General features: G+C 35.0%; 1 pseudogene; it reads right to left on the reverse strand.

The window, feature by feature from the left end:
• Positions 1 to 2,342: 2,342 nt before the first annotated feature.
• LOC139889940 (probable transcriptional regulator SLK3) overlaps positions 2,343 to 27,067 on the reverse strand; it is a 49,932-nt pseudogene continuing 25,207 nt past the window's right edge.

Raw genomic sequence — 27,067 nt, forward strand, 5'->3', positions numbered from 1 at the left:
TTTATCACTCTTAGTTATATACGTTTTTTTTAAATGAATCAAAACAAACTTACACTGAATATAAAATCAAAGCTGACATTTACCGGATTATATAATTAAACTATGCCATCACTTGCTGCTAATTACTTGGTTAATAATGTGATAATTAAGCCATCGCTCCGCATTGTTCTATAAATTAATACTTTGTCCGGTAGTTTCTCAAAAATTTGGTAACCAGACAGCTACGTATTACTTTTAAATTGAAAAATGTACACATTTAAATATATAGATATAAAATCGTAGATAATAGCCGACACTAAATACAAATTTCAAAGATATTACTCCTATGATATACCACTTTAGTTATATAATAAGTAGCCGTCGTCGATTTATTAGTGCATATAATATATTGCAACTTGAATGTTAACATTGACGAATAGTACGTACTCTATCAGCAAGTACTACATTATTTGAACTCCCAATACAACAAATAAAGCATAAGAGATTAATGGTGATAATGTACGTAAATCACACTAAATATACATACAATTTACTTGTATATATAACGAAAAGTAAAGTAAATATGAAACTGTTATACATATAATTGAGTGTAGAACAAATATGTTATTGATCATTTGATTATTTAAAGCTTTAAAAAATTAATTTTTGACTTGTTTTTTAATCGATGATTTATTGATTCTCTACCAAAATGTATAACAGTTACATATTCTTCATGCTCTCATAAAGAGTTAAAATATATCCCCTCTAGAAATAAGAGTTTTTTTACAGGAGAAGATAGATTTCATATTTTTCAGTTCTTTTCTTTGTATACAAGGTAAATTTAATTAAATTAATTTAAAAAATTAAAAATGAATGAAGATAAATTAAAAAAATTAATAGCAATATTTAATACTTGTAGTTATTTTTTAATATGAACAATGACTTTAAGACAAATATAATAGTATAGTCGACACTATTCTATAGTCAGATAGAGTAGGTTTTAATTATCATGACTAGACTAGGTCTATTACTTCCTTTCATATTTATCGTACAAATTAAAAATGTTTCAAGTTAAGAAGCAGCAATCGTAATAAGGTTTCACCATCTCTCTTTCTGTTCTAGTTCAGTCTAGTCTACTATTATTAAAAAGGAGATTCAATTGTAAATAATTTAGTTGCGTCACCAATTTTTTCAAAGGGGCATTATTTAACCCTTGTATGAATTTTTTTTTAATAATCTTGACCCACGATTTTAATTGACTCTATCACATATGATTGGATAGATTCATCAATTTGTAAAATTACATTATTGTCCAATATCCAATAAAACAACGCATTTCACATGCACTATTTACAACATGAACAAATACTACGACCTCTACAATCATGGGGAATGATGACCTTGTGAAAAATAAGACTACCATTAACCTGGCGGCATGGCTCGGTATAGTCACCATCGCGCCACCATCCGGCATGATGGGTGAAAATTTTGTAGAGGAAGAGAAATGACGTGAGTGAAGGCTTGGAACAATCTCAGGATGCCATTTTTTTAGATTTTTGTTTTCATTTTCTATTTTGTTTTTTGTTTTTTTTTTTCCTCCCTAAAACCAATGTGTGTACTGTGTGTTTTTGTAGTGTTTTTTGTGGATTTGTTGCTATGAAGAAGAATGAAGAAGATAAAATAAAGCAATTTACACTTAAAATCTCTACACTTTATATGAATATATACAAATTAATTATATAAAATACTAAATAAATAATTGGAACCTTAAAATATAAATCTACATAATATAAAACTGAATTAATACTGTATTTATTTAATAAAATATTTAAAATTAATTAATTTTTTAATAAAATAAAACTAAATATTATAATAACTCAAAAAAATGAAAAAGAAAATAAAAACAATATAATATACTCTTTATCACATTTCATTACCCCATCACCACTACAAACTTCATCACACAAACACTCTATCACAATTACTACATCCCCATTATACCTCATAAAACCCCCCCTCACTATCACGCCATCATCATTAATAGTGGTCTAAAGAAGTGATGTCAAAAATAGCAAAGGAGATTAAAAAAAAATCAATTCAGATCAAATCGTCAAGCTTTCAGTTATCTTACTCGACTACTTTCAATTTTCGTAATTAGATCTTGTAAGGTACTCGCAAGAGGTAGATGATCCCCTTCTAATTGTCAACGTTGTAGCGACTACAAGTTATCGAAGTTAAGTTATATACAAGGTTGCTTAAAAAGAATATTTAGATTACATCCACATGTGCCTCTTATCTTCCTCATAGGGCAGGCATGAATTACACCATTCCAAAGAATTAAAAAATCTTTGTACAACATTAATAAGCGACTAGAATAACATTATGTGCCCATAACAGCGAGTAAACTCAAACAAAAAAGTAGAATCAATTACAGATCAAGATGTATATAATATAAAAATATATGATATATATGATTCATTACAACTGTACATATGCATTGATCATCCCTTCCAACCAAAACCCAATCCCTCCAATTCATCGTTGTCGAAAAACCCATTCCCAGTAGAATCACTCGCTGCTATATCCTGAACAATATCATCACGTAAGGTGGTAGCCACCTTCTGATTATCACCGCCACCATCTAAATTGCCGGCCCCACCACCTGCAGCAGATGATTTAAAACTGTTGCTTCTGGATGGCACAGCAGGTGGGCGGCAGGGTGACGTCCCCGTAGAAGGAAGCCCGTATCTCAACCCATCCCGAACCATACTCATACTCCCGCTAGCGCCACTCTGCCCAGAAACCGAAGGCTTTGGTCCACCACCACCAACGCTGCCACCACCGCCACAGCCATTACTCATGTCTTGAAGCATTTGCTGAATCATGTGTTGTTGGCTGCCACTATGTGAGGGTGACTGCTGGTGGTGGTGTTGTTGACCCTGAAACATAGGCCATTGGGGCAAGCCGCCGCCACCACCGCCAACTGCCATATTGGCAGAACCTTAAAATTGGTATCCGTTCGTGTTTATGTTATTATTAGAAGACGAGGCTTCTTGTTGGGAATTTGAATTCATGGAACTTTGTCTCATCAGCATGTTCTGGTAGTTTGAAAGTGCATTTGCAGCAGCCTGCGCTGAACCTATTTGATTATTGTTGTTGTTCAATGGATTGTTGAGCGCGGGATACAGTGATACTAATTTATCGAGCGTGTTTTGGTCTGCCGGGCCGCTCGGAATACTACTAATTAGCTGTTCGATTTCATGCATCTTCTGCATTTGTGAGTTGGCAGATCTTGTTTTCCGGGGAAAAGCTTTTAAGCCCTCTGTAGAAAGAAAATGTCGTATTTTGATAGATGAATTGTTGTTTAATAGTGAAACAAATGACCCTCATGTTGAATGGGTCAAAGTACAAAAACTACCCAAGAGTGTCAGATAGGTTTAATGCGTCAAACTAAATGGGCCAAATGGGTTAAAAGTCGGCGAAAGTCTAGTTTACATACAAAAAAGTGTATGTGGGTCAACCAGACCTACCTGTTTCAGCCAGTATTAAGAATGACGTTAAACACAGGACCCCCAATTAAACCAGTTGCCCATTTGGCTAATCAGAAGGATTGGTCAGTACATACATAGCCAAGAAGCTCAAGCCAGGTGTTGACAGGCTCAATGAGTTAGCTGGCTTCATAAATCAAACAAGCACCACGGATAACAAGGTTGTAAAAGTCACTAGTTTGGGACGAGTCGGTCGAGTCAGGCGTTGACCAACGTTGACTGTTAGTAATAAACATGTGGTGAAGAACTGTTCCCACCAAGTTTAAAAATGAGAACGTTCTCATTTGATCATTTGAGTGCTTCACTAGTATATGCATATACATAATGTGTACATGTACATGTATATGTGTATGTATATGTATGTATATATATATATATATATGTATGTATATGTATGTATATATATATATATATATGTATGTATATGTATATATATATATGTATGTATATGTATATATATATATATGTATGTATATATATATGTATATATATATGTATGTATATGTATGTATATATATATATATATATATATATATATATATATATATATATATATATATATATATATATATATATATATATATATGTATGTATGTATATGTGTGTGTGTGTGTGTGTGTGTGTGTGTGTGTGTGTGTTACACATAAATATATCAAACATAAAGCATAAATATTTCAAACATAAAGCATAAATATCTCAAACATAGATCTATGACACAAATTTTGATTAGCTTTAACTTTGCCGACTCAGACCCGACTCGGCCCCCTTAGCCCGACTTTGACCCGATTTTTTTGGCGTTGACCGGGTTAAGGTGCTTTGAGCGAGTCGGGATGGAGTAGTCCCCAAACTGACACATGCGGCCGACTTTTAGAACAATGATGGACGGAAGCCAAGCATACATAAAAAGCTAATAAGTGAGAAAGCATATTTTTCTACTTTTATTTAAGACATTCCATTTGTGGACTTACCTATAGGGCCAACTTTAGTGTCTTGGCAGAAATCCATCAAGTCTTTCATGCTATTGACAACTTCAGATATCTAGCCAAACCATGATTGCAGATACTCAATATCTTTCCGTAAGAATACCAAAACATACCAAAAAATGGCTATATATAAGACTGAAACATTAAAAATTCATACCTATAAGCACCTAACGTATCTTTTAGAAAAACCCAAATCATTCAAAGATTGTAACTCTAAGCTCCTCGCAAGCTGCCGGCCAGCTGTCACAACCCTACAATTAATAGGCATATGTTAAAAATTCAGCATTATTAATCATAAATGCGGGATTAATCAGAAACGGTGATTAAAACTCACATGTTGCTATTTGTTTGCAAATCTTGCTGGGAGACCCCATCAGAACTACTTTCAGCTATTGTGGTTTGACATTGTTGTGCCACTTGTAATAACTGATTCACCTGCAAAACTTCACAACATGACATAATTGTTTTTAAGATTAAAGTACTGAGTTTGGTGGTGGAAGTTTTGGCCTATTTTGAATGGGTTGATTCTGGAGGTATTTTATCACTAGCGAGCCTAACAAATGCATCAAAATAATATAGTTTATTAAAGAACAGATCGAACGCATTGAAAACCGTTCAAAGTGTTTCAAGAAAAGTTGGCAAACAATAATGATACTAATAATATATATAAGTAATATTAATAACTTTTAATCTATATATCATTTATCTACAATGGACAGTACATGTATGACGAATATGTTATATGATTGTTGAAAAAAAATTATATCAAACATAAAGAGTATATCAAAGAGTCCATTACTTAGTTTCCGTTAAATAACTAGTTTACTCTAGCTTGTAACGCAAGATTACTTATTAACGATATATATAATAGCCAACATGAATGAATAGTTTTTGATGACATCATCATGACGTCAGCAATTTTGTCATTTAGTGCCTTTTTTTTACGAAAGTTTGTTTTCCCGGCCCAACGGAGTGGGCCAACCGGCCACTTCCTAGTTATTAATCAAGCATAGGTAATAGAATCACATTAAGAGGTCTTATATTATTAATCGGGTATAGGGTATTAGGGTTAATGGTTAGCCACGTAAAAGTTAATTCTGGAACTTGGGAGACCCATGTGTGGACATTCATTTTTATTTTCATCATATTTATATTATATATAAGAATATAAGAAATAAGAATTAAGTCTGATTCCTGTCATCCCTACAAGTCATATCATTTGATAAAATATTATTCGTTATGAAATGCGTCATTTCAACACAATAACTATAGCTATTACCGTAATTAAAAAGTATCTATGTTCACCGAGTTTGATACTAGGTGTTTCACATCAACCCAACCCAACCCATTTTGCCTCATTACCCACCCATTTTGCAACTTCCATTTATGTACTTGGTGGAAAATGATAATTCTGTACCTGAGGAGCAACCAACCTACGGGGAAGAAGCTCTTCATGGCGTCGTGCACAAAATTCCCAGGTTAATATCTAAAGTAAAATCCGCATATGTAAGAAAACAGATACATCACAAATCAGGAATAATTATGAACTACAGAAGTGTTAAATAAAACTAACCTTTAAATCGGGAGTGAATATAACCTTGAGTTTACCCTCACCGACCACCCGAAGTTGCTCGTATATACTTTCTTGGACAGCTCGCCCATACTCCAATACCATTATTCCCGAAGGAAATCTATATTCCCGGGGTAAATCAAGAAATAAAAGCTCGTCGATGACGCCACTACCAAACTTTATCTCATCGAGTCTTGGGAGTACTTCAAAAGTTGCCTCTGTTGAAGATATCTCAAGAAGAGTCAATTACATAGACAAACAAAACCATGACGAGAACAATATTGAAAACAACAGTCAATATAGTATACAAATTATTAGTAAACCATATTACAAAATGATTAAGGTTTACATATTAGTTAACTTATTTGATCCATACACACTAATTGATATGATTTAACTAAATTACCGTTAATTAATATACTTTTTCATATTTAATTGAAATCTTCCATAAAATATAGTCTATTCTAACTCATTGACATTGACATTGACATTGAATTTAGAAAACGTATCTCAGTTGATTTGCTAAAAAATTTAAAAGCAGCTAAACTTTTTTTTCGAAGAGTTATTCAACATAAATAAGTATATAGGAGTATTTAAATTTTAATTCCAAACACGTTTACAGACTTATAATATTATACGGAGTACATAACAAATAATTATTTATATTAGTGTTAGAAGCTCTCAAGAAAAAAAAAAATGAGAATGATTTAAGTGCATATCCTAAAACATCTATACTATGTATCTTAATTTTTTACAAAGGCAATTTACAAAAATTATATTAATTAAATTGATCTAATACTCAAATATGCGTGAAAAACACACAAATCACGAGCATTGATTTGTTATTAGATGATAGCAATGGTGTGCATTATTGAATACACCGTATTAGGAATTGAGCATCGAAAAAAATAAGTACAGATTACGGAGGTAATCAAAATAGTTGAATACTATATTAATCAAGGGTAATTTGGTCAACTTATATTAATTAGTGTGTACGGATCGATTTTGGGTGTGTGAGAATCACCTCTCTAGGTGAAATTTATCTAAACTCTCTGTAATCTCATCTCTCTTGATTGATACATCTATACAACATACAACGAGGATATATATAGACCCGTGATACAAGACCTGACTACCCAATAAATGCACCAACCCAACTAACTACATTAATTGCACCGACTCAACTAACTACATTAATTGCACCGACTATCTACTAACATTAAATGTGTATACGTATGTCTTATGTATTGTAACACTCCCCCTCAAGCTGGAGCATAGATATTGATCATGCCCAGCTTGTCACAAAACTGACGGATGCAATTTCTAGGTAATGCTTTGGTGAATAAGTCAGCCAACTGTTCATTACTTTTGATATGAGGTGTTTGAATAATTCCTTCTTCTAACTTTTCTCGAGTAAAATGACAGTCAACTTCAATATGTTTGGTCCTTTCATGGAAGACGGGGTTGCTTGCAATATGAATGACTGCTTTGTTATCACACCACAAATTCATTGGTTCGGACTGAGCAAAACCAATCTCGCTAAGAAGGTTACGAACCCAAATAAGTTCTCAAGTTGTCTGGGCCATGGCTCGATACTCAGATTCCGCACTTGAACGAGATACCACATTTTGTTTCTTACTTTTCCAAGATACAAGATTTCCTCCAACGAAGACACAATAACCAGTTGTAGACCGTTTAGTTGCAGGATCACCATTATAATCGGCATCAGAAAATCCCTCGATGGTGTGAGGACCATGATTCTGGTATAAAAGTGTAGTGACCCGAACTTTTCCATGTTTATATATATTAATTGAGATTGATATTTACATGATTAAATGTTTCCAACATGTTAAGCAATCAAACTTGTTAAGACTTGATTAATTGAAATATGTTTCATATAGACAATTGACCACCCAAGTTGACCGGCAATTCACGAACGTTAAAACTTGTAAAAAACGACATGACGATATATATATGGATATACAAATGGTTAACATGAGATTATGATAAGTAAGTATCTCCATAAGTATATTAACAATGAGTTATATACATATAAACAAGACTACTAACTTAAGGATTTCGAAACGAGACATATATGTAACGATTATCGTTGTAACGACATTTAAATGTATATATATCATATTAAGATATATTAATATATCATAATATCATGATAATATAATAATTTAACATCTCATTAGATATAATAAACAATGGGTTAACAACATTAATTGAGATCGTTAACTTAAAGGTTTCAAAACAACACTTACATGTAACGACTAACGATGACTTAACGACTCAGTTAAAATGTATATACATGTAGTGTATTTAGATGTATTAAAATACTTTTGGAAGAATTCAAGACATATATCAAAACACTCATACTTAACAAAAATGGTTACAGTTACTTTCCCATTCTTTTCTTTCATCAAGAATTCTAGTCGTATTCTTACCCGTATTATACACAGCTTCAAAACGTACTTACTATGGGTATATACCAATAGGAACTAGCATGGGATTCTACTCTTGATTATGTCATGTATGACTAATCAATTTTAACTTCTACCATGAGCTAGTCAACTAACTAGAACTCCTTTTAACCCCACTCACCACTCACCAATTACCACTCATCATTCACTCCATTTCACTTCCAATTCTCTTTCTAATTCTCTCTCAACACACACACACACACACACTATTATGAACGTATTTTTCCAGTAGTTAGTCATCATCTTCATCAAAAATCACTTCAAGAATCAAGCTATAATCATCATAGGAAGAACACTTCAAGAACACTTCAAAAATCCCTTCAAGTTTACTAATTTACTTCCAAGCTTTCTAATCCATTCCAAGTAATCATCTAAGATCAAGAAACCTTTGTTATATACAGTAGGTTATCTTTCTTATTCAAGGTAATATTCATATTCAAACTTTGATTCAATTTCTATAACTATAAACTATCTTAATTCGAGTAAAAATCTTACTTGAACTTGTTTTTGTGTCATGATCCTACTTCAAGAACTTTCAAGCCATCCAAGATCCTTTGAAGCTAGATCATATGATATGCTAACTAAACACAGGTTTTAAATCATTAAGTTAGCATATCATATAGATATAGAACATGTGTTTAGTTGATTTTAAAAGTCAAGTTTGAAGGATTAACTTTTGTTTGCGAACAAGTTTAGAATTAACTAAACTATGTTCTAGTGATTACAAGTTTAAACCTTCGAATAAGATAGCTTTATATGTATGAATCGAATGATGTTATGAACATCATTACTACCTTAAGTTCCTTGGATAAACCTACTGGAAAAGAGAAAAATGGATCTAGCTTCAACGGATCCTTGGATGGCTCGAAGTTCTTGAAGCAGAATCATGACACGAAAACAAGTTCAAGTAAGATCATCACTTGAAATAAGATTGTTATAGTTATAGAAATTGAACCAAAGTTTGAATATGATTATTACCTTGTATTAGAATGATAACCTACTGTAAGAAACAAAGATTTCTTGAGGTTGGATGATCACCTTACAAGATTGGAAGTGAGCTAGCAAACTTGAAAGTATTCTTGATTTTATGTAACTAGAACTTGTAGAATTTATGAAGAACACTTAGAACTTGAAGATAGAACTTGAGAGAGATCAATTAGATGAAGAAAATTGAAGAATGAAAGTGTTTGTAGGTGTTTTTGGTCGTTGGTGTATGGATTAGATATAAAGGATATGTAATTTTGTTTTCATGTAAATAAGTCATGAATGATTACTCATATTTTTGTAATTTTATGAGATATTTCATGCTAGTTGCCAAATGATGGTTCCCACATGTGTTAGGTGACTCACATGGGCTGCTAAGAGCTGATCATTGGAGTGTATATACCAATAGTACATACATCTAAAAGCTGTGTATTGTACGAGTACGAATACGGGTGCATACGAGTAGAATTGTTGATGAAACTGAACGAGGATGTAATTGTAAGCATTTTTGTTAAGTGGAAGTATTTTGATAAGTGTATTGAAGTCTTTCAAAAGTGTATAAATACATATTAAAACACTACATGTATATACATTTTAACTGAGTCGTTAAGTCATCGTTAGTCGTTACTTGTAAGTGTTGTTTTGAAACCTTTAGGTTAACGATCTTGTTAAATGTTGTTAACCCAATATTTATAATATCAAATGAGATTTTAAATTATTATATTATCATGATATTATCATGTATGAATATCTCTTAATATGATATATATACATTAAATGTCTTTACAACGATAATCGTTACATATATGTCTCGTTTAAAAATCATTAAGTTAGTAGTCTTGTTTTTACATATGTAGTTCATTGTTAATATACTTAATGATATGTTTACTTATCATAGTATCATGTTAACTATATATATATCCATATATATGTCATCATATAGTTTTTACAAGTTTTAACGTTCGTGAATCACCGGTCAACTTGGGTGGTCAATTGTCTATATGAAACATATTTCAATTAATCAAGTCTTAACAAGTTTGATTGCTTAACATGTTGGAAAAATTTAATCATGTAAATATCAATCTCAATTAATATATATAAACATGGAAAAGTTCGGGTCACTACAGTACCTACTCGTTAAATAAATTTCGTCCTGAAATTTTAAGCTGTTGAAGGTGTTGACGAATCTTCTGGAAATAGATGCGGGTATTTCTTCTTCATCTGATCTTCACGCTCCCAGGTGAACTCAGGTCCTCTACGAGCATTCCATCGAACCTTAACAATTGGTATCTTGTTTTGCTTAAGTCTTTTAACCTCACGATCCATTATTTCGACGGGTTCTTCGATGAATTGAAGTTTTTCGTTGATTTGGATTTCATCTAACGGAATAGTGAGATCTTCTTTAGCAAAACATTTCTTCAAATTCGAGACGTGGAAAGTGTTATGTACAGCCGCGAGTTGTTGAGGTAACTCAAGTCGGTAAGCTACTGGTCCGACACGATCAATAATCTTGAATGGTCCAATATACCTTGGATTTAATTTCCCTCGTTTACCAAATCGAACAACGCCTTTCCAAGGTGCAACTTTAAGCATGACCATCTCTCCAATTTCAAATTCTATATTTTTTCTTTTAATGTCAGCGTAGCTCTTTTGTCGACTTTTTTGTTGAATTTGGATGATCTTCTAGGTAGTTTCTTGTATAATCTCCGGACCCGTAATCTTTCTATCCCCCACTTCACTCCAACAAATCGGAGACCTGCACTTTCTACCATAAAGTGCTTCAAACGGCGCCATCTCAATGCTTGAATGGTAGCTGTTGTTGTAGGAAAATTCTGCTAATGGTAGATGTCGATCCCAACTGTTTCCGAAATCAATAACACATGCTCGTAGCATGTCTTCAAGCGTTTGTATCGTCCTTTCGCTCTGCCCATCAGTTTGTGGATGATAGGCAGTACTCATGTCTAGACGAGTTCCTAATGCTTGCTGTAATGTCTGCCAGAATCTTGAAATAAATCTGCCATCCCTATCAGAGATAATAGAGATTGGTATTCCATGTCTGGAGATGACTTCCTTCAAATACAGTCGTGCTAACTTCTCCATCTTGTCATCTTCTCTTATTGGTAGGAAGTGTGCTGATTTGGTGAGACGATCAACTATTACCCAAATAGTATCAAAACCACTTGCAGTCCTTGGCAATTTAGTGATGAAATCCATGGTAATGTTTTCCCATTTCCATTCCGGGATTTCGGGTTGTTGAAGTAGACCTGATGGTTTCTGATGCTCAGCTTTGACCTTAGAACACGTCAAACATTCTCCTACGTATTTAGCAACATCGGCTTTCATACCCGGCCACCAAAAATGTTTCTTGAGATCCTTGTACATCTTCCCCGTTCCAGGATGTATTGAGTATCTGGTTTTATGAGCTTCTCTAAGTACCATTTCTCTCATATCTCCAAATTTTGGTACCCAAATCCTTTCAGCCCTATACCGGGTTCCGTCTTCCTGAATATTAAGATGCTTCTCCGATCCTTTGGGTATTTCATCCTTTAAATTTCCCTCTTTTAAAACTCCTTGTTGTGCCTCCTTTATTTGAGTAGTAAGGTTATTATGAATCATTATATTCATAGATTTTACTCGAATGGGTTCTCTGTCCTTCCTGCTCAAGGCATCGGCTACCACATTTGCCTTCCCCGGGTGGTAATGAATCTCAAAGTCGTAATCATTCAACAATTCAATCCACCTACGCTGCCTCATATTCAGTTGTTTCTGATTAAATATGTGTTGAAGACTTTTGTGGTCGGCATATATAATACTTTTGACCCCATATAAGTAGTGCCTCCAAGTCTTTAATGCAAAAACAACCGCGCCTAATTCCAAATCATGCGTCGTATAATTTTGTTCGTGAATCTTCAGTTGTCTAGACGCATAAGCAATCACCTTCGTTCGTTGCATTAATACACAACCGAGACCTTGCTTTGATGCGTCACAATAAATCACAAAATCATCATTCCCTTCAGGCAATGACAATATAGGTGACGTAGTTAGCTTTTTCTTCAATAACTGAAACGCTTTCCCTCGTTCATCATTCCATTCAAATTTCTTCCCTTTATGCATTAATGCAGTCAAGGGTTTTGCTATTCTGGAAAAGTCTCGGATGAACCTTCTGTAGTAACCAGCTAGTCCTAAAAACTGGCGTATGTGTTTCAGAGTTTTTGGGGTTTCCCACTTTTCAACAGTTTCTATCTTTGCCGGATCCACCTTAATACCTTCTTTGTTCACTATGTGACCGAGGAATTGAACTTCTTCTAACCAAAATGCACACTTTGAAAACTTAGCGTACAATTCTTCCTTCCTCAATACTTCTAACACCTTTCTCAAATGTTCACCGTGTTCTTGGTCATTCTTTGAGTAAATAAGTATGTCATCAATGAAAACAATGACAAACTTGTCAAGGTATGGTCCACACACTCGGTTCATAAGGTCCATGAACACAGCTGGTGCATTAGTTAAACCAAACGGCATGACCATAAACTCGTAATGACCGTAACGTGTTCTGAAAGCAGTCTTTGGAATATCATCTTCTTTCACCCGCATTTGATGATACCCGGAACGTAAGTCAATCTTTGAATAAACAGACGAGCCTTGTAGTTGATCAAATAAGTCATCGATTCTCGGTAGTGGGTAGCGGTTCTTGATGGTAAGTTTGTTCAACTCTCGGTAGTCGATACACAACCTGAATGTACCATCTTTCTTCTTGACAAACAAAACAGGAGCTCCCCACGGTGATGTGCTTGGTCGAATGAAACCACGCTCTAAAAGTTCTTGTAATTGGCTTTGCAGTTCTTTCATCTCGCTGGGTGCGAGTCTGTAAGGAGCATGAGCTATTGGTGCAGCTCCTGGTATAAGATATATTTGAAATTCAACGGATCGATGTGGGGGTAATCCCGGTAATTCTTTCGAAAATACATCGGGAAATTCTTTTGCAATGGGAACATCATTGATGCTCTTTTCTTCAGTTTGTACTTTCTCGACGTGTGCTAGAACAGCATAGCAACCTTTTCTTATTAGTTTTTGTGCCTTCAAATTACTAATAAGATGTAGCTTCGTGTTGCCCTTTTCTCCGTACACCATTAAGGGTTTTCCTTTTTCTCGTATAATGCGAATTGCATTTTTGTAACAAACGATCTCTGCTTTCACTTCTTTTAACCAGTCCATACCGATTATCACATCAAAACTCCCTAACTCTACTGGTATCAAATCAATCTTAAATGTTTCGCTAACCAGTTTAATTTCTCAATTCCGACATATATTATCTGCTAAAATTAATTTACCATTTGCTAATTCGAGTAAAAATTTACTATCCAAAGGCGTCAATGGACAACTTAATTTAGCACAAAAATCTCTACTCATATAGCTTCTATCCGCACCCGAATCAAATAAAACGTAAGCAGATTTATTGTCAATAAGAAACGTACCCGTAACAAGCTCCGGGTCTTCCTGTGCCTCTGCCGCATTAATATTGAAAACTCTTCCGCGGCCTTGTCCATTCGTGTTCTCCTGGTTCGAGCAATTTCTAATAATGTGGCCTGGTTTTCCACATTTATAACAAACTACATTGGCATAACTTGCTCCGACACTACTTGCTCCGCCATTACTCGTTCCGACACCATTTGTTCCTTTCGTTCTATTAACCCCTGGTCAGTAGACCTCACACTTCGCCGCGCTATGACCATTTCTTTTACACTTGTTGCAAAATTTGGTGCAGAACCCCGAGTGATACTTTTCACACCTTTGGCATAGCTGCTTCTGATTGTTGTTGTTGTTGTTGCGGTTATTATTGTTGTTGGGATGATTATTGTAGTTACTGTTGTTGTTGTTGTTGTTGTTGTTGTTGTTGTTGTTGTTGTTGTTGTTGTTGTTGTTGTTGTTGTTGTTGTTGTTGTTGTTGTTGTTGTTGTTGTTGTTGTTGTTGTTGTTGGGCCGTTTGTTGTAGTTGCGATTGATGTTGCGATTGTTGGGATAATTGTTGCGATTATTATTGTAATTGCTGTTGTTGTTGTATTGGTGATTCTTATCACCGTTTTCCTCCCACTTTCTTTTGACTTGCTTCACATTGGCCTCTTCAGCAGTCTGTTCTTTAATTCTTTCTTCAATCTGGTTCACTAGTTTGTGAGCCATTCTACATGCCTGTTGTATGGAGGCGGGCTCGTGTGAACTTATATCTTCTTGGATTCTTTCCGGTAATCCTTTCACAAACGCGTCGATCTTCTCTTCCTCATCTTCGAATGCTCCCGGACACAATAGGCACAATTCTGTGAATCGTCTTTCGTACGTGGTAATATCAAATCCTTGGGTTCGTAACCCTCTAAGTTCTATTTTGAGCTTATTGACCTCGGTTCTGGGACGGTACTTCTCGTTCATCAAGTGCTTGAATGCTGACCACGGTAGTGCGTAAGCATCATCTTGTCCCACTTGCTCTAGATAGGTATTCCACCATGTTAACGCAGAACCTGTGAAGGTATGCATAGCGTACTTCACTTTGTCCTCTTCAGTACACTTACTTATGGCAAACACTGATTCGACCTTCTCGGTCCACCGTTTCAATCCGATCGGTCCTTCGGTTCCATCAAATTCCAAAGGTTTGCAGGCAGTGAATTCTTTGTAGGTGCATCCTACACAATTTCCTGTACTGCTAGATCCAAGGTTATTGTTGGTATGTAGCGCAGCCTGTACTGCGGCTATGTTTGAAGCTTGAAAAGTACGGAATTCCTCTTCATTCATATTCACGGTGTGTCGAGTAGTCGGTGCCATTTCCTTCAAAATATTCAAATGGAACAAGTTAATCATACAGAATATTAAGAGTAGTTAATAGTATTTCGTAGCATAATATGAACTCATTTATAAAAGCTTTTTCTTCATATTAGCGTTTCATAAGTTTAAATTCGGGTAGTACCTACCCGTTAAGTTCATACTTAGTAGCTAATATACAATTCAACTACTACAATTCTATATGAAAAACTGATTATAATAATATTTCGCGTTCAAACTTTTATACAATATTTTACAAACTTACAATACCGCTTATTTTACATAAAGCATGAAATATAGCACACAATAACTTTGATATAAGATAGTTGTGAAGATAATTCTAGCTAGTACACAAGTCGTTCAGCAAAGGCAATAAAGACACGTAATTCATACGTCCAGAAACAAGTCATGTATTCTGGTTTTACTAGGACTACTTCCCATCCTTGGTCTTGTGGAACATAACCGTTATGGCCGTTGATAAGACAGCGTGTTGTAACGTCTTCAAAGGGACGAGGGTTACGTAATGACCAACAGTCTCGTAATAACCTAAAAACCTCATTTCTTACCCCAATTACCGACTCCGTCACTTGTGGAAACGTTTTGTTTAATAGTTGTAGCCCGATGTTCTTGTTCTCACTTTGGTGAGAAGCGAACATTACTAATCCGTAAGCATAACATGCTTCTTTATGTTGCATGTTAGCCGCTTTTTCTAAATCACGAAGTCCAATATTCGGATATATTGAGTCAAAATAATTTCTTAACCCATTGCGTAAAATAGCATTTGGGTTCCCCGCAAATATATGCGTCAAAGTAAACACATCGTAACTTATGGATTTCCCAATGTGATATCCCCCATCTTTCGAACGAAAGCCTTTTATAAACCAAGGCATTCTTGGAACGTTCTTCGAATGTCTTACAAGCTGATCTCGCCTTAAATAGTTGTGCCGAAGAATTCTGACCGACTCTAGACAAGATTTCATCAATCATGTCTCCTGGTAGGTCTCTTAAAATATTGGGTTGTCTATCCATTTTGTGTTTTTATACTGTAAAATAGACAAGAGTTAGATTCATAAAAAAAAATACTTATTAATACAAGCAATTTTTACATATATCATAAAGCATAAGCACACTATATTACATATATTACACCACACGAATACAACTACTTATTCCGACTCGCTTGTTTCTTCTTCTTCGGTTTTGGTTCGTTTTGCCAAGTTTCTAGGGATATATGGTGTTCCCCTAATACGAGCCGTCGTTTTCCACATTAGTTTAGAAAAACCTGGTGGTTTAGAGGTTCCCGGGTCATTGTTACAACTTAAGGACTTCGGGGGTTGACGATACATATAAAGTTCATCGGGGTTGGAATTAGATTTCTCTATTTTTATGCCCTTTCCCTTATTATTTTCTTTTGCCTTTTTAAATTCAGTTGGGGTAATTTCTATAACATCATCGAAATTCTCGTCGGAATCCGATTCATCGGAGAATTGGTAATCCTCCCAATATTTTGCTTCCTTGGCGGAAACACCATTGACCATAATTAACCTTGGTCGGTTGGTTGAGAATTTTCTTTTACTTAACCGTTTTATTATTTCCCCCACCGGTTCTATTTCTTCATCCGGTTCCGATTCTTCTTCCGGTTCCGACTCTTCTTCCGGTTCCTCTTCGGGAACTTGTGAATCAGTCCACGAATCATTCCAATTTACATTTAACTCTTCATTATTATTAGGTGAGTCAATGGGACTTGTTCTAGAGGTAGACATCTATCACATAATATCAAACGCGTTAAGAGATTAATATATCACATAATATTCACATGTTAAAAATATATAGTTTCCAACAAAATTTGTTAAGCAATCATTTTTCAAGTAAACACGGTCGAAGTCCAGACTCACTAATGCATCCTAACAAACTCTATAAGACACACTAATGCAAAATTCTGGTTCTCTAAGACCAACGCTCGGATACCAACTGAAATGTCCCGTTCTTATTGATTAAAAACGTTCCATATTAATTGATTTCGTTGCGAGGTTTTGACCTCTATATGAGACGTTTTTCAAAGACTGCATTCATTTTTAAAACAAACCATAACCTTTATTTCATAGATAAAGGTATTAAAAAGCTTTACGTAGATTATCAAATAATGATAATCTAAAATATCCTGTTTACACACGACCATTACATAATGGTTTACAATACAAATATGTTACAACAAAATAAGTTTCTTGAATGCAGTTTTTACACAATATCATACAAGCATGGACTCCAAATCTCGTCCTTATTTAAGTTTGCGACAGCGGAAGCTCTTAATAATCACCTGATAATAAACATGCTTAAAAAGTCAACAAAAATGTTGGTGAGTTATAGGTTTAACCTATATATATCAAATCATAATAATAGACCACAAGATTTCATATTTCAATACACATCCCATACATAGAGATAAAAATCATTCATATGGTGAACACCTGGTAACCGACATTAACAAGATGCATATATAAGAATATCCCCATCATTCCGGGACACCCTTCGGATATGATATAAATTTCGAAGTACTAAAGCATCCGGTACTTTGGATGGGGTTTGTTAGGCCCAATAGATCTATCTTTAGGATTCGCGTCAATTAGGGTGTCTGTTCCCTAATTCTTAGATTACCAGACTTAATAAAAAGGGGCATATTCGATTTCGATAATTCAACCATAGAATGTAGTTTCACGTACTTGTGTCTATTTTGTAAATCATTTATAAAACCTGCATGTATTCTCATCCCAAAAATATTAGATTTTAAAAGTGGGACTATAACTCACTTTCACAGATTTTTACTTCGTCGGGAAGTAAGACTTGGACACTGGTTGATTCACGAACCTATAACAATATATACATATATATCAAAGTATGTTCAAAATATATTTACAACACTTTTAATATATTTTGATGTTTTAAGTTTATTAAGTCAGCTGTCCTCGTTAGTAACCTACAACTAGTTATCCACAGTTAGATGCACAGAAATAAATCGATAAATATTATCTTGAATCAATCCACGACCCAGTGTATACGTATCTCAGTATTGATCACAACTCAAACTATATATATTTTGGAATCAACCTCAACCCTGTATAGCTAACTCCAACATTCACATATAGAGTGTCTATGGTTGTTCCGAAATATATATAGATGTGTCGACATGATAGGTCGAAACATTGTATACGTGTCTATGGTATCTCAAGATTACATAATATACAATACAAGTTGATTAAGTTATGGTTGGAATAGATTTGTTACCAATTTTCACGTAGCTAAAATGAGAAAAATTATCCAATCTTGTTTTACCCATAACTTCTTCATTTTAAATCCGTTTTGAGTGAATCAAATTGCTATGGTTTCATATTGAACTCTATTTTATGAATATAAACAGAAAAAGTATAGGTTTATAGTCGGAAAAATAAGTTACAAGTCGTTTTTGTAAAGGTAGTCATTTCAGTCGAAAGAACGACGTCTAGATGACCATTTTAGAAAACATACTTCCACTTTGAGTTTAACCATAATTTTTGGATATAGTTTCATGTTCATAATAAAAATCATTTTCTCAGAATAACAACTTTTAAATCAAAGTTTATCATAGTTTTTAATTAACTAAATCAAAGTTTCATGTTCATAATAAAAATCATTTTCTCAGAATTAACAACTTTCAACACATATGAATGAAGAGGAATTCCGTACTTTTCTAGCTCTAAACATTGCCGCAGTACAGGCTGCACTACATACCAACAATAACCTTGGATCTAGCAGTACAGGAAATCGTGTAGGATGCACCTACAAAGAATTCACTGCCTGCAAACCTTTGGAATTTGATGGAACCGAAGGACCGATCGGATTGAAACGGTGGACCGAGAAGGTCGAACGGTGTTTGCCATAAGTAAGTGTACTGAAGAGGACAAAGTAAAGTACGCTACGCATACCTTCACAGGTTCTGCGTTAACATGGTGGAATACCTATCTAGAGCAAGTGGGACAAGACGATGCGTACGCACTACCGTGGTCAGCATTCAAGCACTTAATGAACGAGAAGTACCGTCCCAGAACCGAGGTCAATAAGCTCAAGACAGAACTTAGAGGGTTACGAACCCAAGGATTTGATATTACCACGTACGAAAGACAATTCACAGAATTGTGCCTATTGTGTCCGGGAGCATTCGAAGATGAGGAAGAGAAGATCGACGCGTTTGTGAAAGGATTACCGGAAAGAATCCAAGAAGATATAAGTTCACACGAGCCCGCCTCCATACAACAGGCATGTAGAATGGCTCACAAACTAGTGAACCAAATTGAAGAAAGAATTAAAGAACAGACTGCTGAAGAGGCCAATGTGAAGCAAGTCAAAAGAAAGTGGGAGGAAAACGGTGATAAGAATCACCAATACAACAACAACAGCAATTACAACAATAATCGCAACAATTATCCCAACAATCGCAACATCAATCGCAACTACAACAAACGGCCCAACAACAACAACAACAACAACAACAGCAACAGCAACTACAACAATCATCCCAACAACAATAATAACCGCAACAACAACAACAATCAGAAGCAGCTATGCCAAAGGTGTGAAAAGTATCACTCGGGGTTCTGCACCAAATTTTGCAACAAGTGTATAAGAAATGGTCATAGCACGGTGAAGTGTGAGGTCTACGGACCAGGGGTTAATAGAACGAAAGGAACAAATGGTGTCGGAACGAGTAATGGCGGAGCAAGTAGTGTCGGAGCCAGTTATGCCAATGTAGTTTGTTATAAATGTGGAAAACCGGGCCACATTATTAGAAATTGCCCGAACCAGGAGAACACGAATGGACAAGGCCGCGGAAGAGTTTTCAATATTAATGCGACAGAGGCACAGGAAGACCCGGAGCTTGTTACGGGTACGTTTCTTATTGACAATAAATCTGCTTACGTTTTATTTGATTCGGGTGCGGATAGAAGCTATATGAGTAGAGATTTTTGTGCTAAATTAAGTTGTCCATTGACGCCTTTGGATAGTAAACTTTTACTCGAATTAGCAAATGGTAAATTAATTTCAGCAGATAATATATGTCGGAATCGAGAAATTAAACTAGTTAGCGAAACATTTAAGATTGACTTGATACCAGTAGAGTTAGGGAGTTTTGATGTGATAATCGATATGGACTGGTTGAAAGAAGTGAAAGCAGAGATCGTTTGTTACAAAAATGCAATTCGCATTATACGAGAAAAAGGAAAACCCTTAATGGTGTACGGAGAAAAGGGCAACACGAAGCTACATCTTATTAGTAATTTGAAGGCACAAAAAAACTAATAAGAAAAGGTTGCTATGCTGTTCTAGCACACGTCGAGAAAGTACAAACTGAAGAAAAGAGCATCAATGATGTTCCCGTCGCAAAAGAATTTCCCGATGTATTTTCGAAAGAATTACCGGGATTACCCCCACATCGATCCGTTGAATTTCAAATAGATCTTGTACCAGGAGCTGCACCAATAGCTCGTGCTCCTTACAGACTCGCACCCAGAGAGATGAAAGAACTGCAAAGCCAATTACAAGAACTTTTAGAGCGTGGTTTCATTCGACCAAGCACATCACCGTGGGGAGCTTCTGTTTTGTTTGTCAAGAAGAAAGATGGTACATTCAGGTTGTGTATCGACTACCGAGAGTTGAACAAAGTTACCATCAAGAACCGCTACCCACTACCGAGAATCGATGACTTATTTGATCAACTACAAGGCTCGTCTGTTTATTCAAAGATTGACTTACGTTCCGGGTATCATCAAATGCGGGTGAAAGAAGATGATATTCCAAAGACTGCTTTCAGAACACGTTACGGTCATTACGAGTTTATGGTCATGCCGTTTGGTTTAACTAATGCACCAGCTGTGTTCATGGACCTTATGAACCGAGTGTGTGGACCATACCTTGACAAGTTTGTCATTGTTTTCATTGATGACAAACTTATTTACTCAAAGAATGACCAAGAACACGGTGAACATTTGAGAAAGGTGTTAGAAGTATTGAGGAAGGAAGAATTGTACGCTAAGTTTTCAAAGTGTGCATTTTGGTTGGAAGAAGTTCAATTCCTCGGTCACATAGTGAACAAAGAAGGTATTAAGGTGGATCCGGAAAAGATAGAAACTGTTGAAAAGTGGGAAACCCCGAAAACTCCGAAACACATACGCCAGTTTTTAGGACTAGCTGGTTACTACAGAAGGTTCATCCAAGACTTTTCCAGAATAGCAAAACCCTTGACTGCATTAACGCATAAAGGGAAGAAATTTGAATGGAATGATGAACAAGAGAAAGCGTTTCAGTTATTGAAGAAAAAGCTAACTACGGCACCTATATTGTCATTGCCTGAAGGGAATGATGATTTTGTGATTTATTGTGATGCATCAAAGCAAGGTCTCGGTTGTGTATTAATGCAACGAACGAAGGTGATTGCTTATGCGTCTAGACAATTGAAGATTCACGAACAAAATTATACGACGCATGATTTGGAATTAGGCGCGGTTGTTTTTGCATTAAAGACTTGGAGGCACTACTTATATGGGGTCAAAAGTATTATATATACCGACCACAAAAGTCTTCAACACATATTTAATCAGAAACAACTGAATATGAGGCAGCGTAGGTGGATTGAATTATTGAATGATTACGACTTTGAGATTCGTTACCACCCGGGGAAGGCAAATGTGGTAGCCGATGCCTTGAGCAGGAAGGACAGAGAACCCATTCGAGTAAAATCTATGAATATAATGATTCATAATAACATTACTACTCAAATAAAGGAGGCACAACAAGGAGTTTTAAAAGAGGGAAATTTAAAGGATGAAATACCCAAAGGATCGGAGAAGAATCTTAATATTCGAGAAGACGGAACCCGGTATAGGGCTGAAAGGATTTGGGTACCAAAATTTGGAGATATGAGAGAAATGGTACTTAGAGAAGCTCATAAAACCAGATACTCAATACATCCTGGAACGGGGAAGATGTAGAAGGATCTCAAGAAACATTTTTGGTGGCCGGGTATGAAAGCCGATGTTGCTAAATATGTAGGAGAATGTTTGACGTGTTCTAAGGTCAAAGCTGAGCATCAGAAACCATCAGGTCTACTTCAACAACCCGAAATCCCAGAATGGAAATGGGAAAACATTACCATGGATTTCATCACTAAATTGCCAAGGACTGCAAGTGGTTTTGATACTATTTGGGTAATAGTTGATCGTCTCACCAAATCAGCACACTTCCTGCCAATAAGAGAAGATGACAAGATGGAGAAGTTAGCACGACTGTATTTGAAGGAAGTCATATCCAGACATGGAATACCAATCTCTATTATCTCTGATAGGGATGGCAGATTTATTTCAAGATTCTGGCAGACATTACAGCAAGCATTAGGAACTCGTCTAGACATGAGTACTGCCTATCATCCACAAACTGATGGGCAGAGCGAAAGGACGATACAAACGCTTGAAGACATGCTACGAGCATGTGTTATTGATTTCGGAAATAGTTGGGATCGACATCTACCGTTAGCAGAATTTTCCTACAACAACAGCTACCATTCAAGCATTGAGATGGCGCCGTTTGAAGCACTTTATGGTAGAAAGTGCAGGTCTCCGATTTGTTGGAGTGAAGTGGGGGATAGACAGATTACGGGTCCGGAGATTATACAAGAAACTACCGAGAAGATCATCCAAATTCAACAACGGTTGAAAACCGCCCAAAGTCGACAAAAGAGCTACGCTGACATTAAAAGAAAAGATATAGAATTTGAAATTGGAGAGATGGTCATGCTTAAAGTTGCACCTTGGAAAGGCGTTGTTCGATTTGGTAAACGAGGGAAATTAAATCCAAGGTATATTGGACCATTCAAGATTATTGATCGTGTCGGACCAGTAGCTTACCGACTTGAGTTACCTCAACAACTCGCGACTGTACATAACACTTTCCACGTCTCAAATTTGAAGAAATGTTTTGCTAAAGAAGATCTCACTATTCCGTTATATGAAATCCAAATCAACGAAAAACTCCAATTCATCGAAGAACCCGTCGAAATAATGGATCGTGAGGTTAAAAGACTTAAGCAAAACAAGATACCAATTGTTAAGGTTCGATGGAATGCTTGTAGAGGACCTGAGTTCACCTGGGAGCGTGAAGATCAGATGAAGAAGAAATACCCGCATCTATTTCCAGAAGATTCGTCAACACCTTCAACAGCTTAAAATTTCGGGACGAAATTTATTTAACGGGTAGGTACTGTAGTGACCCGAAATTTTCCATGTTTATATATATTAATTGAGATTGATATTTACATGATTAAATGTTTCCAACATGTTAAGCAATCAAACTTGTTAAGACTTGATTAATTGAAATATGTTTCATATAGACAATTGACCACCCAAGTTGACCGGCAATTCACGAACGTTAAAACTTGTAAAAAACGACATGATGATATATATATGGATATACAAATGGTTAACATGAGATTATGATAAGTAAGTATCTCCATAAGTATATTAACAATGAGTTATATACATATAAACAAGACTACTAACTTAAGGATTTCGAAACGAGACATATATGTAACGATTATCGTTGTAACGACATTTAAATGTATATATATCATATTAAGATATATTAATATATCATAATATCATGATAATATAATAATTTAACATCTCATTGGATATAATAAACAATGGGTTAACAACATTAATTGAGATCGTTAACTTAAAGGTTTCAAAACAACACTTACATGTAACGACTAACGATGACTTAACGACTCAGTTAAAATGTATATACATGTAGTGTATTTAGATGTATTAAAATACTTTTGGAAGAATTCAAGACATATATCAAAACACTCATACTTAACAAAAATGGTTACAGTTACTTTCCCATTCTTTTCTTTCATCAAGAATTCTAGTCGTATTCTTACCCGTATTATACACAGCTTCAAAACGTACTTACTATAGGTATATACCAATAGGAACTAGCATGGGATTCCACTCTTGATTATGTCATGTATGACTAATCAATTTTAACTTCTACCATGAGCTAGTCAACTAACTAGAACTCCTTTTAACCCCACTCACCACTCACTAATTACCACTCATCATTCACTCCATTTCACTTCCAATTCTCTTTCTAATTCTCTCTCAACACACACACACTATTATGAACGTATTTTTCCAGTAGTTAATCATCATCTTCATCAAAAATCACTTCAAGAATCAAGCTATAATCATCATAGGAAGAACACTTCAAGAACACTTCAAAAATCCCTTCAAGTTTACTAATTTACTTCCAAGCTTTCTAATCCATTCCAAGTAATCATCTAAGATCAAGAAACCTTTGTTATATACAGTAGGTTATCTTTCTTATTCAAGGTAATATTCATATTCAAACTTTGATTCAATTTCTATAACTATAAACTATCTTAATTCGAGTAAAAATCTTACTTGAACTTGTTTTTGTGTCATGATCCTACTTCAAGAACTTTCAAGACATCCAAGATCCTTTGAAGCTAGATCATTTCTTGTCACTTCCAGTAGGTTTACCTACTAAACTTGAGGTAGTAATGATGTTCATAACATCATTCGATTCATATATATAAAACTATCTTATTCGAAGGTTTAAACTCGTAATCACTAGAACATAGTTTAGTTAATTCTAAACTTGTTCGCAAACAAAAGTTAATCCTTCTAACTTGACTTTTAAAATTAACTAAACACATGTTCTATATCTATATGATATGCTAACTTAATGATTTAAAACCTGGAAACACGAAAAACACCGTAAAACCGGATTTACGCCGTCGTAGTAACACCGCGGGCTGTTTTGGGTTAGTTAATTAAAAACTATGATAAACTTTGATTTAAAAGTTGTTATTCTGAGAAAATGATTTTTATTATGAACATGAAACTATATCCAAAAATTATGGTTAAACTCAAAGTGGAAGTATGTTTTCTAAAATGGTCATCTAGACGTCGTTCTTTCGACTGAAATGACTACCTTTACAAAAACGACTTGTAACTTATTTTTCTGACTATAAACCTATACTTTTTCTATTTAGATTCATAAAATAGAGTTCAATATGAAACCATAGCAATTTGATTCACTCAAAACGGATTTAAAATGAAGAAGTTATGGGTAAAACAAGATTGGATAATTTTTCTCATTTTAGCTACGTGAAAATTGGTAACAAATCTATTCCAACCATAACTTAATCAACTTGTATTGTATATTATGTAATCTTGAGATACCATAGACACATATACAATGTTTCGACCCATCATGTCGACACATCTATATATATTTCGGAACAACCATAGACACTCTATATGTGAATGTTGGAGTTAGCTATACAGGGTTGAGGTTGATTCCAAAATATGTATAGTTTGAGTTGTGATCAATACTGAGATACGTATACACTGGGTCGTGGATTGATTCAAGATAATATTTATCGATTTATTTCTGTATATCTAACTGTGGACAACTAGTTGTAGGTTACTAACGAGGACAGCTGACTTAATAAACTTAAAACATCAAAATATATTAAAAGTGTTGTAAATATATTTTGAAAATACTTTGATATATATATGTATATATTGTTATAGGTTCGTGAATCAACCAGTGGCCAAGTCTTACTTCCCAACGAAGTAAAAATCTGTGAAAGTGAGTTATAGTCCCACTTTTAAAATCTAATATTTTTGGGATGAGAATACATGCAGGTTTTATAAATGATTTACAAAATAGACACAAGTACGTGAAACTACATTCTATGGTTGAATTATCAAAATTGAATATGCCCCTTTTTATTAAGTCTGGTAATCTAAGAATTAGGGAACAGACACCCTAATTGTCGCGAATCCTAAAGATAGATCTATTGGGCCTAACAACCCCCATCCAAAGTACCGGATGCTTTAGTACTTCGAAATTTATATCATATCCGAAGGGTGTCCCGGAATGATGGGGATATTCTTATATATGCATCTTGTTAATGTCGGTTACCAGGTATTCACGATATGAATGATTTTTATCTCTATGTATGGGATGTGTATTGAAATATGAAATCTTGTGGTCTATTGTTACGATTTGATATATATAGGTTAAACCTATAACTCACCAACATTTTTGTTGACGTTTAAAGTATGTTTATTCTCAGGTGATTATTAAGAGCTTCCGCTGTCGCATACTTAAATAAGGACGAGATTTGGAGTCCATGCTTGTATGATATTGTGTAAAAACTGCATTCAAGAAACTTATTTTATTGTAACATATTTGTATTGTAAACCATTATGTAATGGTCGTGTGTAAACAGGATATTTTAGATTATCATTATTTGATAATCTACGTAAAGCTTTTTAAACCTTTATTGATGAAATAAAGGTTATGGTTTGTTTTAAAATGAATGCAGTCTTTGAAAAACGTCTCATATAGAGGTCAAAACCTCGCAACGAAATCAATTAATATGGAACGTTTTTAATCAATAAGAACGGGACATTTCAAAAAGACCACGACCAGGTGTACCTTTTAAGTACTTTAAGATATGAGTGATAGCATCCCAATGTGAGGTTCTCGGAGATGACAAGAACTGACTAACAACACTCACCGGGAAAGCAATATCAGGACGGGTGAGTGTAAGATAATTTAGCTTTCCGACAATCCTTCTATATT

Source organism: Rutidosis leptorrhynchoides, chromosome 2 (genome assembly GCF_046630445.1).
Source record: "Rutidosis leptorrhynchoides isolate AG116_Rl617_1_P2 chromosome 2, CSIRO_AGI_Rlap_v1, whole genome shotgun sequence".
In the NCBI taxonomy this organism is placed as follows: domain Eukaryota; kingdom Viridiplantae; phylum Streptophyta; class Magnoliopsida; order Asterales; family Asteraceae; genus Rutidosis; species Rutidosis leptorrhynchoides.